We start from the raw sequence: 16,184 nt of genomic DNA, 5'->3' as shown, positions 1-16,184 counted from the left end.
ACTGTCGTAAGGCAAGGGAGCGTGAAGCAGGGTAGATTTGAGATTTCTCTTCCCCATGGCCCAACTCCTAATGTGATGTGCATTCAAAAATCCTATAAAAGGGGCATTTCTGGTGACTGCCATCATGGTCGATGCTGGGGATTGAACCCGAGACCTGCAGAGCTAAAAGCACAACTTGCTGCAGTTTAAGATGAAGGTAAAACTTTAGGTTGTAACAGCCCCAGTTCCTCTGCAGGTCAGGCACCAGCGGGGGCACAAACACACACTGACTGACTGAGACATGCGTTAAGGGCGAGTTTTTCAAATGGGCACAGCCTTGGCTTTTTCTTTGTTGGTAAAATGCTCACTGACTTCACTGGAAACAACTTCCAGTTGCAGCTGATTTAGGCCAGTGTTGAGTGCTTTTGAAAGTCCCACCTGAAAACTGCTACCGAAAGGCTAAGCTGCAGTTCAAGGAGAGCATGTATACAACTGTGATGGCAAAATGTGATGGCACCCCTGTGGCCCACAAAGTGGTTGGGGTGCTTTGTAGTAATAACAAATCAATACAGTAAAACATGCACAATACACTATAATGCAATGCAAGGCTAGGAAAACGTAACAGGCTGGTAAAAAGCCACCCACTGAAACTGGCCCCAAGAACAAATAGAAATAACGAGGGCAGTGCCTCACACCCCTTGCCAGGAAGAAGGCGAGGGGTTGCCCTGTCTGTTTCAACCGGCGTGCTCCAGAAGAGGCAAGATGAGGGGAAGACACTCTCTCACAATGCTCTGTGCACTGACAATTGGATGACTAAGGTTAGTGCTTGGAGGTTCTTGGCCTTTGAAAGGCCTGTACAGGTGGTGCGGTTCATGTACTGCGTGCTGGGTAATAATATAGCTCTTATCAAAGCAACTATTTACAGAGCTGCTGTAACTGGTACTTAGTGTTCTATTCACATATACTTAGACTAACTGCCAGGTGCCTGCCCCAAATCATTCCGTCCTGCGGGCTGTGCTGCTCCATCCCAAGTGCCTGCCTTTTCACAAGAGCGTGTGACTTGCTGTGATCAGAGGATCTAGTACATAGCTCACCATGGGGACGCATCCTTTGCTGCCATCCCCTTATAACCTCTCAGGTCTCAGATTACTTCAAATGTGTTGGTCTGCAAACGAGTCTCCCATTCCTTAGACGTGTTACTGGCCGCTGTTGGTGGAAGAATTGCATCCACTCTGTGGCTGCCTTCTTTCAATTGAGAGGTTTCCTGTGGTCTTTTGTGTTGTTTGTAAGCTCCATTGCTTCTGGCTCTCCTACATCAGGCCAGCTGATGGCTGAGGTGCTTTCTGAGACATTGTGGTCCTGACCTGGGCCCCAGGTGTCAGCTCTCTGCCACTTGTCTACAGTTGTCACTGTGTTTCCCTCCACTGCTGTTCTGAGTCTGCAACTACCCTGTATGCTGCAGCTTGGACTGCTGCCTTTTGGCATTTCATGGAGGTATTCTGCAATCCTTTGCAGAAGGTTTCTTGGGAGGGGCAGTCTTAGTTCTTCCACCACGATAGGACACTTTCCCATGCCATTCTGTTCTTAAAGATGCTGTCATCATTGCGGAACACAGCATAGCAGCATAAGGACCAGGTCTGTACCAGAACGCTTGCAGCAACTGCTCCCTTTCCACCTGTGTTACCCTCAGGAGATTAATATTACATAGGGTCACATAGGGGAGCCAGTGCAAGTTTACAATACCCTTGCTCATAATGGGAAAAACAATGCGTGTGATCCTGCACCCAGGACAGTTTCTTGTGTCCATGAACCGCATGTTCCCCAACATGAGGTTCTTCTGGGTGGTCGGGATTGGGACATGGGTGGTCATGTGTTTTCTCCTGGGTGATTTCCCCCCCCCCACACACACTCCTTCCTTGGGCTGCCTCCTGCAAAAAAAGAATGATGGGAGGCTAAACGATGTTCCTTGGGCATGTTGCCGGGGGACGGGGGCCTTGTCCACAACACATTCTGTGCTCCAGAGATTTCCTTAACTTGGAGGCACAAGCCCCTTACCATGGCTGGCACACCACACCGACCTACGAAAGCAGCAGGGCTTGTGATTCAGGGCTACCATTCACTTAAGGGGAATTATTTTTACATTGCATCCTTGCTTTTTCATCCATGGTATGAACTAACAATGGTTGCCTTGTGCTTTGTGTGCCTTACAGTGGAAATCGTGGCCTTCAGTGCGTCCTGCACTCCTGAGGAGAGGCTGTTGCAGATTAGAAGGCGGAAAAAGAAGACTCAAGATGACATGTTCAATGAGATAATGAATGCCTCTGGGACTGCTGACACGGAGCTAAGAGCCTGGAGGATTTCATTGTCCGAAAAATTGGACATAGACATGGAGAGCAGGAGTGCATCCCAGGAGCACGAGCATGCCATACAGAAAGAGACACTGTGGATAATAAGGGATTAATCAGACATGTTGAGGTGTCTAGTTGAGCTTCAGAAACAGCAGTGGCAGGATAGACTCCCTCTGCAGCCCCTGCAGGACTACCAGGAACAAACGCCCTCTTCCCAAGCCTGCAGCCCCAAGCGTTTCAGGAGGAGGGTGGGCAGGGTGCAGTATGTGCTTCACTCAACACTGGGGGAGAGGAGCGAGAAGAGAAGACAGCCGTTCTAAAAACTTTTAATGTGCAGGCTTTGGGGTTTGCACAGACAAGCACTGCTTTTTTCTCCCCTTCGAACTCCATGAAAATGGTTGCTAGCAGTTAAATTATTTTCCTTTCCCTCACTGTTACGGATGTGCAATAAAATTGAACTTCTTTGTAATGAAATACTCTTTATTTATTACATGCATGGGGATGGGTGGTTGGGAAAGGGGAGGTGCTGGGACAGTGCTGCAAGGGGGGGATGGAATGTGAAGGCACAGCACAGGTAAGTGGTGCACATTACAAAAACAGGTTTTCAATGCCTCCCTGATGTGCAGAGCTCCTCACTGGGCTTTCAGTGTTACACTGGTATCTGGCTGCTCTAAGTTTGTGACCAGCCTATCTGCCTCCATGACCAAACCCAACGGAAACGTCTCTCCCTTTTTCTTGCAGACATTATGGAGCACACAGCAGGCAGATATAACTAAGGGGATATTGGTTTCACTGAGGTCTAAACTAGTGAGCAGACTGCGCCAGCGAGCCTTTAAACGTCCAACGGCACATTCCACCACCATTCTGCGCTTGCTCAGCCTATTATTGAACCACTCCTTATTGCTGTCCAGGTGTCCGGTGTCTGGCTTCATGAGCCGGGGGAGCAAGGGTCTCCCAGGATCACTATTGGCATTTTAACATCATCCGTAGTTATTTTTTGGTTTGGAAAGAAAGTCCTTGCTTGCATTTTTCTGAACAGACCTGAGTTCCTAAAGATGCGCGCGTCATGCACCTTTCCAGACCACCCTATATTGATGTTGGTGAAGCATCCCCTGTGATCCACTAGTGCTTACGCATCAAAGCAGGCCCATTGACCTCAGTGTCAGAAAGACAATTGCTGTGAATGCAACTAGCAAGGGATGGGGCAAATCCACCATGCTATCTGCAGCCCACAGGTCTGGTGACAGAACCCTCAGAGATGATCATCAGAGATCCTCTGGACAAATTAAATCTGGCAGCTGTGAATCTCAGGTGCTAGAAGGTCTGACATCTGAAAGGGAAGAAATCAATGTGGTTTTATTCCCCCTATCTATAAAAACGGATGACATTTTATTTTTATGAGCAGATAGTTCTGTTTATTTGAAGGGCAACAAAGACACACTTTTTCCAGTACTTTATTCTATTTGGATGGAAACACAGATTTCCCATCTATTAACATATTGCTCTTTTTATGTCCATGGAAACATAATCTTCTACCTCCCTTTTCTTTCCTTGCACAAATGGACCTCTGCGTTTCCACATACTCACCAATGATCCGGAACAGTGATATGGCAAAATCTGTAGCTGATACAAACTTACTCAAGATAGTTTAGTCCAAAGCTGATTGCAAAGATATATAAAGGGATCTCACAAAACTGGGTGACTGGGTCACAAAATGGCAGATGACCTTCAGGGTTGATAAGTACAAAGTAATGCACACGGGAAAAAAATAATCCCATCTATATATACAAAATGATATAATTAATTAATAGGCTGCAGGTTTAACACAAACAAAAGGAAGTACTTCTTCATACACCTCACAGTCAACTGTGGAATTCACTGTCAGGGGATGTTGTAAAAGACTAGTTCCTCTTGACTTACCTGTTCTTAAAATCAGAAGAAATCTGTTTTTAGACGATCATTAAAAGGTGTTATACAATTCACTTAGAAACTCACACGTCCCGTTGGTCTTCTCACTTTGCAAACTTAATGCACGCTCCAATATTTTGGTATTGTCTCCATCTACAAGTCCTTTCTGGAGTGGACTAGTCCTGTGTGGTCGCTTTGCTGTAGCGAACTAGTGTTATGGGGCTACCAACCTCCTCCACAGAAAACTTGGGTCTGAAAATAGGTTTTATAGCAGGTTGTCAATTTCCTTTGGGTCTGAGGCACTGAAACTGTGTCCAAAGAAGGTTGGAAAATTCCACTTGTAAACCTTGCTTTTCCTCTCCAGAGCAAGCTGCCAAAAGGACATTTTTCTAGCATTATTTTTTCAATTATGCTAATTAACAAACCTGACCCTGAACCCTGCTGTTCTCATACTTATCCGATTAAATTGAGGTCTGATCTGAGATTAATCCTAACCTTGGAGGTTTTTAGTTCCATTATGTATTTTCCCCATGTCTTTGGGTTCCCATTAATTTTCCAATGTCTATATTTTTATATGGGGGTATAAGATAGGAAAATGCATTTTTTTCACTGAGCCTGTTTAGAATTTGAGACCCTGATCCTCCTGCAGCCACATGCACATGTGCTTTACTTTACTCACATGGGCAATCTCATTCAAGTTTGCAGGATCCAGGACCACAAGTGCAAATAATTGCTCTGATGCTGAAACCACTACTAACTATTCTGTTCTATGCTGTATAGGTTCGTATACCATGATCAGCATTGTAGTGTCTTGAGTGCCTTCCAATAGTGCATTCAGCCACATGATGCTCAGATGCTGTTTGTTCTCTCATCCTTTCCCCAGGAGGAGAAGTGTGTGCAGTGGAGTGTGTTGGTTTGGAACTGATTTTTTTGATGTATATACACAGAGGTTGCTCTGTGTTTATTGGAGAAGGCAAAGTCAAAAAAATGCACCCTTACATTTGGAGTGGAAGGTGGTGAGCTTTGTGACAGTTTTTAGTTCCTGCGGGAGTTCATTCCATAATCTCGGACCAGCTCCTGAGAATGCTCTGTCTCTTGCACAGATGAGTTTTACCATTATGGTAGGAAGTTTCATTGTGCTTGAGGAGCAGAGTTGTTGAATGCACTTTTTAATCCCAAAACTTTAGGTGATCTTTTGGATACTCTGGTGCCAGGCCATTGAGCACCTGAAGAAAAGTCCCAAGCCTAGACTAGGGTCTAGTCTTTGTACTTGTTTTGTCACAGAATTCTTTAATATATCAAGGTGCCATTTATGGACCCAAAGTAAACATGAGATCAGGCTCCCCTCACAGTATTTCAGTTCCTGGCTGGAGTATATATTAGAAGAAGACCACATGGATCTCATGCTATTTTGGCTCCACCCGTGACTCCCTGTAGAATTAAAAATGCCCCATGAAAAACATAACCACAAGCAAATATAACCAAGATATTTGGGTTAATTGACTGCTGCTGTGATTGGCTTGAATGAGCATAAGTCCTATTTTCAAAACTGATTTAGGCAATTAGGAACCTAAAGACCAGATTGTTAAAGGTATTTAGGTGCCTAAAGATGCAGATAGATGCTTGATTTCAATGGATGTTAAGCACATAGGTGCTTCTGAAAATTCCACTAAGTATTTATCTGCATTTAGGCTCCTAACTACCTTTAAAAATCTAGCCCTAAGTCTCTTTGAAAATAAACAAGGACTTAGGCTCCTAAATCAGTTAGGCACTTTTGAAAGGTTTACCCTATTGGTTTTTAATATTAAATCCTCAAGCCAGGCTAAAGTATTTATAATAAGAAGGGAGGGTTTTAATAAACTGAAAATATAAATTCTGGAACCCGTCTCAAAATACGTGAGCAGCACATTCATGTTTACTGCGCTCTTAACCACACTACTTTTTGCAGTGGCTGACCTCTGAGTTCAAGAAAGCTAGATATTATTGTATAGCCAGCATGTTTCAGCACCCATGTTTTAGCGGTCCTTGTGTATAAATTGCATATCCGTGTATTTAGCTTATTTTTTGTAATGCATTGGCATCAAAGACACTGTGTAGATATGCGGCCCGAGTCCAGGCTGCTTCAGCAGCAGCAGCAGTAGCAGTGGGAACTACAAGTTATGGACTACAAGTTGTGGCATGTTGGGAGAACTTCCTGCCAGGAAGCACCCTCTGCCCTCCCCAGCAAGGCGTTCCAGCTGGGCGCACGTGGCAGACAAGTAGAGAGGAGGCCAATGGACTGTAATCCTGTTCTATGTTTCCTTGCAGAATAAAACCCTCTTCCTGGTGGTTGCTCCCAGTGGGTCTGGTCTGCGATGAATACACATAATGCAGAGCACACAGAGGAGCCTCAGGCCCAGTTTCCCAAAGCTGTGTAAAAAGTCACAAGGCAGACGACTTTCCCTATCTTGAACACCGTCATGCTGAGCTAGTAGACAGGAGGGGCTACACATAGAATCATAGGACTGGAAGGGACCCCGAGAGGTCATCTAGTCCAGTCCCCTGCATTCCAGGCATGACTAAGTATTATTTAAATCATCCCTGACAAGTGTTTCTCTAGCCTGTTCATAAAAATCTCCAGTGATGGAGATTCCACAACCTCCCTAGGCAATTTATTCCCTGAGAGTTAGGAAGTTTTTCCTAATGTCCAATCTAAGCCACCCTTGCTGCAATTTAAGCCCATTGCTTCTTGTCCTATCCTCAGAGGTTAACGAGAACATTTTTTCTCCCTCCTTCTTATAAAACCCTTTATGTGTAAGCAGGGTCTGAATGAGCTCTCCCCTGGCATCTAGTGAGGAGTGGGGAAGAGGACTTCAGAAGCCAACCTTGTTTACATGGGTACACCCACCCTGCCTAGGTGCTCAGCAGGATGGGACTGCTCTGCCCAAAAGACCACTTTTGGCTGGGGTGGGATCACAAGTCACTCGGGCAGAGGTACTAAAGGGTCGTTATCCTTATTGTGTGAATCAAGGGCAACAGAAATGTGCTTAGCCTACCCTGACTGCGGGACTCACCCTCAACTAGACAGCACTCGCCAAAGTTCAGTCAGTGGAGTTGAGAGAGGGTGGAGACAGGTACTTGTACCTGGTTGTGTGGGCTCTGCCCAAGGGTCCCAGGCATCACTTGACTCTATCTCTCTCCAGTGTGTATTAACAGAGTTGATTAAGACTCAATTGGGAGCCTTGTTACATATCCCAGAGCTGCAACCACTGATAACCAGGTCTAGGCATTAGCTGTGTGTTGGAACAGTGTCTTGGACGCCCAGTGTGTATCAGCGGTGAGGCTCCCCCACTAAGAGCTGAAATCACTGGGAGCTGTGTTAAGTGGTGGGACCTCAATACACTCAGCCGGAAGAACAGAGTACTGTCGGCAGGGGAGAGCAAGGAGCCGTCTCTCCCTCGTCCCCAGCCAGGGTGGGAGCTGAACACCACAGGTGCGGCTGTGAACTCTGAGTCGTCTCTGACCAAGGACAACCATTGTGAGTGGGATGCGATGAAGGGAGGAGCACATTAAAGGAATGTCTGGCTGCCGGTCTTCAGAACCCGAGACAAAAGGAACATACTCCCAACACACCCTCAGGTGGGTGTTTTGCTCGAGTTTTTATGCTTATGGACCCTGCTTGGGGGGCATTTTCCCGAGTTAATGCCGAGTTACTTTCCCCTTTTATTAAAAGTTTCTTTCCTATATTGAGTCTCTGTGCGTGCGAGAAGGGACGTATTGCCTCTAGAGGCACCCAGGGGTGGTGTGTAATTGTCCCTGGTTATTGGGTGAGGGCTCAAGCCAGTTTTGTGTTGTACTGTTGAAAAGGAACCCCTAGATATTGAACCCAGCCCTTGTTCCTGCCGACTCCAACTGGCAGAAGGGTTACATATATACCTGAAAACTGTTACCATGTCCCCTCTGAGTCTTCTCTTCTTCAGAGTAAATAAACCTAGCTTTTTCAATCTTCCCTCATAGGGCATGGTTTCTAGACTTTTAATCATTTTTGTTGCTCTTCTATGAACTTTAACCAATTTGTCCACATCGTTCCTGAAAGGTGACACTAAGAACTGGATACAATACTCCAGTTGAGGTCTAATCAGCGCAGAGTAGAGTGAAAGAATTACTTCATGTGTCTTGATTACAATACTCCCGCTAATTGATCCAGGAGTGATATTTGCTTTTTTTCCAACAATATTACCCTATTGACTCATACTTAGCTTGTGATTCACTATGACGCCCAGATCCCTTTCTGCAGTACTCCTCCCTAGACTGTCATTTCCCAGTCTGTATGTGTGCAACTGATTGTTCCTTCCTAAGTGGGGTACTTTGCATTAGTCCTTATTGAATTTCATCCTATTTACTTCAGACATTTCTCCAGTTTGTGAAGATCATTTTGAATTTTAATCCTATCCTTCAAAGCACTTGCAACCCTGCCCAGCTTGGTATTGTCCACAAACTTTATAAGAGTACTCTCTCTGTCATTATCTAAATCATTATGAAGATATTGAACAGAACCGGGCTAAGAACTGATCCCCACGGGACCCTATTTGATATGCCTTTCCAGCCTGACTGTGAACCACTGATAACCACTCTCTGGGAAGGCTTTTTTCCAACCAGTTATGCACCCACCTTATAGTAGCTCCATCGCACTTGTATTTCTTCTTCTTCAATGCTTAGCCAAACAGTTGGCTGTAGTGATCATTCACCATTTGGTCCGTTCCTGTGCGGCTGCAAGGGCTTGACGGGCCGAGAGTCCAACATCAGAACAGACTTAATGAACCCAGGTAAAGTAGGTTTGCCTCTCGGTCGCCTCCATCCCGTGTTTGGTGAAATTTTATCCCAGCTGTTACCAGTCACCCAGAGAACGTCTGGGTGACATGTCTAAAAAGCATAAGACACCATCTACAGACAATGGTTCCAACTTGTATTTCCCTAGTTTGTGTTTGAGAAGGTCACGCGAGACAGTATCAGAAGTCAAGATATACCACTTCCTCCCTATCCACAAGGCTTGTTACGCTGTCAAAGACAGATATTAGGTGCATTAATATTATTATTATCTTCTTCACAGAGTTTAGTTAAACAGTGTCTAAGATCATCTGAGCTCGTTGTATGAAAATAAGTGCACTTTATGGCTCTGATTCTGCAACCCTCACTCAGGGGAGTCGTATTTCTTCACCTGACTAGCCCCACTGACTTTAAGGGATATCAAGCTGACAGGCATCTTATAAATAGCTAAATTAGATGGATTATTTTTGGTACAGAGCTGTAGTGCCCATAGGTCCTACCCACATTACAATTGCAGGAGGCAGGACTTAGATTGCTCCTCAAGGCATGGAGAGGGACCATGTCTTCCTGTCTGTTTGTACAGCTGTTTTTATTGCACAGTAGAGCAATACCACTACAAAGCCTCAGTTGCCCAGCCTTGTTCCTCTGCTCAATTACCTCCCTCACATCAGCCCTTTACCCATTCTCCTCCCTTACTCCAACAATCCCTTACACATCCTCACCTTAACTCTAAATATCCACCCAGCACTCTCCCTCACCTTTCAACTCCCCAAACCACATAGTTTAACAAGTATGTCTCACATACCAAGACTTTAAAGGATGATGCCTTGTGCCTAACTCCCCTGGGCACTGTGCTAGTTTGTTGTAGCCTCTTCTGTCACCCCTTCTTCAGCAGAGACTTTTCAGATTGCAGGTTCTAAAGGGCAGGGACCATGTCTTCATAGGTGTTTATACAGCACCTAGCACAGTGGGGCTTCAACCCTGACACGGCCTAGCATTAAGGCTGCAAGTCTGTCACGGTGGTCATGGACTTTCTGCCACCTCCATGATTTCCACAGCTGCAGCAGCTGGTGTGGCTGACTTCAGAGCTGCATGAACAGCTGGCCCTGGTGCCAGCCGCTGAGGAAGTTCTGGGGCCAGCCATACCAGCTGCTGCTGGAACAACTGGTCCCGGGGACTGCCTGAACAGTGGGCTCAGAGACGACCCCGGTGACCACTGGGACAGCAGTGGTCTTGAGGGTGGTCGGAGCAGCAGCTGGCCCTGGGGTGGCCCCAGTGGCCGTCAGAGAGTGGTCCCTGGGGGGGCCTCAGGGCAGCCGTTAGCCAAGGGCGGTCAGCCCCCGATGCCAGAGCAGGGGCCAGCTGTCAGCCTCCGGACCCACCAGAGCAGAAATGCTCAGCTAGGATTTAGTCAGGGGTATTTATAGTAAAAGTCACACACCGTGAATTTTTGTTTATTGCCTGTGACCCATCTGTGACTTTTACTACAAATACCCCTGATGAAATGTTAGCCTTAACTGCCATGCACGCTGTCTCTCGACAATAACAATCGCTTGTTACCACACAAGCAAAGCCAGTGTTGTCATGAGTGACGTTTCAGGAGTCCCATTTCTGCCCCACGCTGTCATCGCTCTGCAGTATTCCTACCTCTTATTTCCCCATTCTTGTAGCTCCTACTTCCCCCCCCCCCCGCCCCACTTTTTTGCTCTTTGCTTATAGCTTCATTGGTTTTTTTTTTTTTAAGTCCAGAAGGGACCAGTCTGATCATCTCGTCTGAGCACCTGAACAACGAACCACAGCACTTCCCTGATACAGTTCCTGCTTGACCAAGAGCAGAGCGTTTAGAAAACACCTCCACCTTGAGTTAAAGTTCTCCATTAATGGAGGTCCTGCTAACCTCCTTCAGTGACAGCTCTGTGTCCCGCCAGTGACTGCATGGGCCAGCAATGATGTCCTGGTTGGTGGCCGCTCGCTGAACCAGGCCCTTTGTTTGGTTAGCTGACTTTATTGGCGTAAGTAATGTGAAACCGCCTGGGCTGCCAGGGCAGTCCCCGTGGCCTTTCCTCTACAGCCTTTCTCAGGAATGAACTGAGTGATCAGTTCCTCGGTAACAGGTGTGACTTTCCTGCAAGACTTTAATGCCACAATAGGTCAAATCAGAGGTGACGTTCGCTTGGGGGGGGGAGGGGAGGGGTACACAGGGCACGTGATATTTCTCTGCCCACTCTCCCCCCCGAGTTGCTGCTTGGCTGGTACTGAGCATGCTTGCATGGACTGGGCAGGCTCAGTAACATCTGCAGCTGCTACCCTCATCCGCCACTACTGGCAGCTAAGGGTCATCTCTGGGTCAAATCAAAATCCCTGCCGCAAACAGCCACGAGCTCTGGGGACCGGTGTGATCTGGCTCGACACGCAGTGGCTTGGGCAGATGGCTAATGAATCAGGGTCTGTGCTTTAGCCGCCAAAGCCGTGTGTCAACACAGAACCCAGGCTAAGAGGCAGGGATGGTGCGTCTTAAACCATGTTTGTGTTGTGTCGAGTCTCACACCTCTGCCTTTTTTCCAGCGGTTCAGCACTTGGGATGTTCGAGGAAGCCTCATTGGTTTAGACGTTCTGGTGGCCTTGTATTATGAACTCATGCCCCCCCCCTCTGGATTAAATCCACCCCCCCCCAACTGATGGGGAGCGTGTACGCCACCCCTGTCCATCCAGCAGAGCCTCCGTGGTACCTGGGCACTGAGTAGCCATGTAGGCTATGCAAGGACCCAGGAGACTGGGGGGAAGGAATGTCTCCACTGGAGCATTCCTTACACAACTCCAGTGCCCGGGAACCACCTGATAACTGGAACAAAGCAGCAGCTACTTCATCTCTCCGGCTGGAATAGCCGTCCTCAAGGGCTGCACTGTCAAAGACCATGTCTGCATTGCACCCACGTTTCATCATCCCAGCCTTCTGAGTCCTTGCGCTCGGTGCAGGAGTTGCATGTGCCTCCCCTTTTCAGTAGTGCTGCGAAGAGCCCGTTATGCCCTGAGTATTTCAGCTGTGCTTTTACTGGGCGTTTTGCACCAGGAGGCGCTGCAGGATCAGGCCCACATGGGCTGGTTGATAAAGCTGGGGCAATGGGTGGACTACAGGTAAGAACCACGTTGAGCTTGCGCAAAGGAACTGGGTTGTAGCCCGACCAATACTGCTTCCTCTGTCGGTCTGCGGGGGGGGTGTCCATCCATCTCTGGAGAAATTGCTGCCCTCCCCCCCATAATCCTACAGTGGAGTGGCTACAATACAGACGGGTCAGCTCTGGCCCCAGCCGCCTGGCCTGGTGAGGGAGTGGGCAAACAGGGGCGCTGGGACGAGAGAGGATAGGAAAGCAATACCACTCCCCGAGGTCTTGCTGCCCCTTAGCGGGGAGAAATGGCTCGCCAAGACAAGGCGAGGGCACTAGCTGGGTTAATTGGCTGGGTCCGGGAGTGGGCTAGCGCGTGAACATGGATGCGAAGGCCTGAGACCCCTGCAGCGAGGAGATGGGCCGAGGGAACAGGCCAGGGGCACGGCTGCAACACAGGCATCCTGACCCCCAGGTGACCATGGGGGGAGGAGGACAGTCAATGCAGCATGGCCCAGGCCTCAGCACACTGAGCAAGCACCACCCGGGCTGCTGGCCTGCGCCGTTGTATCGCGAGAGACACGGTTTTGGTTGGGGCCTATCTTGCGATGACATGAGCGGCTCCAGTCCACTGGCGACTCTGAGCCCGCTGATTGGCTGCCCACCCTGCTGGCCTGCCTCCAGGGGCAGAGGCTGTGAGCAGAGCTGCGGGAGGAAGGGCTGGCGCCCCACAGAAATTCGAAGTCACGCTCAGAGGAGGGAGCAGAAATTGCCTCGCAGCTGAGCGGGTCTGCTCCTCCCCCCTTGAGCACCAGGGATAGGACGGTTCTTCTGCTCCTGCCCCTCACTGCAACACCCACCCAGGAAGGGGGGTGATGACCCTTGGAGCTGCCCCCTGCCTGGACGGGGAGAGGGGGCCCTACTGCACCTGAGAAAAGGGGCTGAAGAACATCCGGAGGAGCAGAGGCGGGGAGGGGGGGACTGGATGGCTATGGTGGGGCCTATGCCTGAGCTTATCTGGATGGAGGCAGAGTTATTTGCTGGGTAAGGGATGGGCAGAGGTGGGGGGGTCAGCGCACCTTCAGCAGGAGCTGAAAAATGCCTTGACTCATACAGCTGGGGCCTGGGCACCATGACTGGCAGCCAAACCCTTCAGGCCGGGGCAGAGGGGAGGGTAAAAATGAAAAGCCAGACGGAAACAAATGCAAGTTCTTTTCTTTTTTGTTTAACCCAAACTCAGGATTTGTGGGGTCTGGCTCATGAGTTTTGAGTGCTTGAGGTTGCCAACACTGCGTCCGTGGTCAGTGCCAGGGCAAACGTTAGAGACTCAGAGACACTGAGGTCAGAGGGGCCCTATATGATCATTTTGTCTGACCTCCGGCACAACGCAGGCCACAGCACCTCACCCACCCACTCCTGTAATAGACCCCCCCAACCTGTCACTGAAGTCCTCATATCATGGTTTAAAGTACAGAGAGTCTACCAGCAAGTGACCCCCATGCCCCATGCTGCAGAGGATGGTGAAAAACTCCCAGCGCCTCTGCCAATCTGCCCTGGGGGAAAATTCCTTCCTGACCCCAAATAGAGCCATCAGCTAAACCCTGAGCATGTGGGGAAGATTCACCAGCCAGACACCCAAGAAAGCATTCTCTGTAATAACTCAGCACCCACCCCATCAAACATTCCCATCACAAGCCATTGGCGTATCTACCATGCGTAGTCAAAGATCAGTCACTAGGCTGTCCATCATGCCATACATTTATCAAGCTCCATGTTGAAGCCAGTTAGGTTTTTTTTGCCCCCACTGCTCCTCTTGGAAGGCTATTCCAGAAACTCACTCCTCTGATGGTTAGAAACCTGCATCTCATTTCAAGGCTAAACTTCCTGCTGGTCAGTCTTGTGTCCACATTGGCCCTGAACTTAAATAATTCCTCTCTCTCCCTGGTATTTATCCCTCTGATGTATTAGTTGCCCTGTTTGGGGCTGAAAGGCTGGGCTGATGGCAATATGGACTCCTGTGACAATCAGGGTCCAGACATCCCAAAGAAAGAACCCCAGGAATAAACAGTTAAAGCAGCGGATTACATGTGGTGCTATTGTGTTATAAAAATACATCAAGTAAGGTCCTTTGTGAAAGCTTGCAATGTTCTGACCTGGCTGGTCCGGCTGAGTACAGCCCATGGTTAGGAACTGTTGAGAGAGCATTAAACCTGTGTATTTAGGCACTGGAGACTGGGTGCATTGCGCTATCTCTGGAGGGGGTGTGTGTGCGCCTCCCCATAGGGGATCCCTGAATCATCCCTCACCTCATCTCTGTTCCGATGAAACTGTTATTTTATTATTGAGGGCAGCTTTTGTTTCTAGGGTTTATTCCTGCCTCCCCACGGGAGGGGACTGTGGAAGGGACTTACTGGGTTTCAGCCTACTCGGAGGGCAGTGGAGTTTTCTCAGGATCTGGGAACCGCTTAACTAACCTGGGAGATTATGCATTTGCCAAGGGGTAGATTCTTCCCTCCGCAGGCAGAACGAGCTGCTACCTCCCACCTCCCTCAGCATGCAAAGGGCTGGAACGCTACCGCAACACTGGTCCCTGTGTTTTCAGGTTAAGCCACGTTCCCTGCCGACTGTGTACCCACTCATGCTTATCATAGAATATTAGAGTTGGAAGGGACCTCAGGAGGTCAAAGCAGGACTAACCTCAGCTATATCATCCCAGCCAGGGCTTTGTCTAGGCCTAGGTAACCCATTCCAGTGCTTCACCACCCTCCTAGTGAAAAACTTTTTCCTAATGTCCAACCTAGACCTCCCGCCCTGCAACTTGAGACCGTTGCTCCTTGTTCTGTCATCTGCCACCACCGAGAACAGCCTAGTCCCATCCTCCCTGGAACCCCCTTTCAGGTAGTTAAAGGCCGCTATCAAATCCCCCCTCATTCTTCTCTTTTGCAGACTAAACAAGCCCAGTTCCCTCAGCCTCTCCTCATAAGTCCTGTGCTCCAGCCCCTTAATCATTTTGGTTGCCCTCCGCTGGACTCTCTCCAACTTGTCCACATCCTTTTGGTAGTGGGGGGCCCAAAACTGGACACAATATTCTAAATGCGGCCTCACCAATGCCAAATAGAGGGGAATAATCACTTCCCGTGACCTGCTGGCACTGCCCCTCCTAATGCAGCCCAATATGCTATTAGCCTTCTTGACAACCAGGGCACACTGCTGACTCATATCCAGTCACTGTTTTATCCACTGTTACCCCCAGGTCCTTTTCTGCTTGATGACTCGCAACACCTTCCCCTTCCTCTTGAGCTTCGGAGTAAAGGAAGAAGTATCTCCCCCTCTCCTCAGGGAGATGGAGGGTTGTTGAAGAACCAGCAACTCGCAGAAGGAACAGCGACTCTGCAGGTGACAGATGCAGGTTGGGGTGGGGGGGGGGGGGTGTCACAAATTTAATTGATGTGCGGCCATTGTCCAGGAGACGCAGAGGTACTTGATGTGGGGTTGGGTACAGCCTGAGGGCACAGCGGTTACTCATCGGATAGTGCAGGGGTGCAGAATTAAACCGTTGTAGGACTAGAGCCAGAGAAACCTATGAGTGAGGTGAGATATTCATTAATTTGCATCTTTTTTTTTTCCAGGAGACGGGAATTCTTGTGTCATCAAGCAGAACTTTAAGTTAAAATTAGAGCTTTAAAAACTGCTGGTGTTTTTGTGACATAATGTTGACGCTAGGAGGGGGATGTGTAAGAAAAAGGACAGAAAATGCTGAATGAGGAGCTTCCTCATACTGGAGACATTTCTCATCATCCCCGAATTTCTCCTATTTCAGTGTCAAAAATGAGAATGTAAAAGGAAGGTAGAAAAGACACACTATTGGTGAACTCCGACTGTAGTGTATTTGGTATAAACGACACAGAGAAATGTAACAATGTAGCTTCAATAATAAGGTAAGTTACTTCTGTAAGCAAGGATGGAGCAGTTTACTATCTTGGCAAACATTGATAAAATTTGTACAGGTAGATACAAAAATAAATGGCAGAGATATTGG

This window comes from Emydura macquarii, unplaced genomic scaffold, assembly GCF_026122565.2.
Source record: "Emydura macquarii macquarii isolate MOO-44397 ecotype Brisbane River unplaced genomic scaffold, CSIRO-AGI_Emac_v2 contig_1045, whole genome shotgun sequence".
In the NCBI taxonomy this organism is placed as follows: domain Eukaryota; kingdom Metazoa; phylum Chordata; order Testudines; family Chelidae; genus Emydura; species Emydura macquarii.
Note: the sequence above shows the minus strand (reverse complement) of the source record.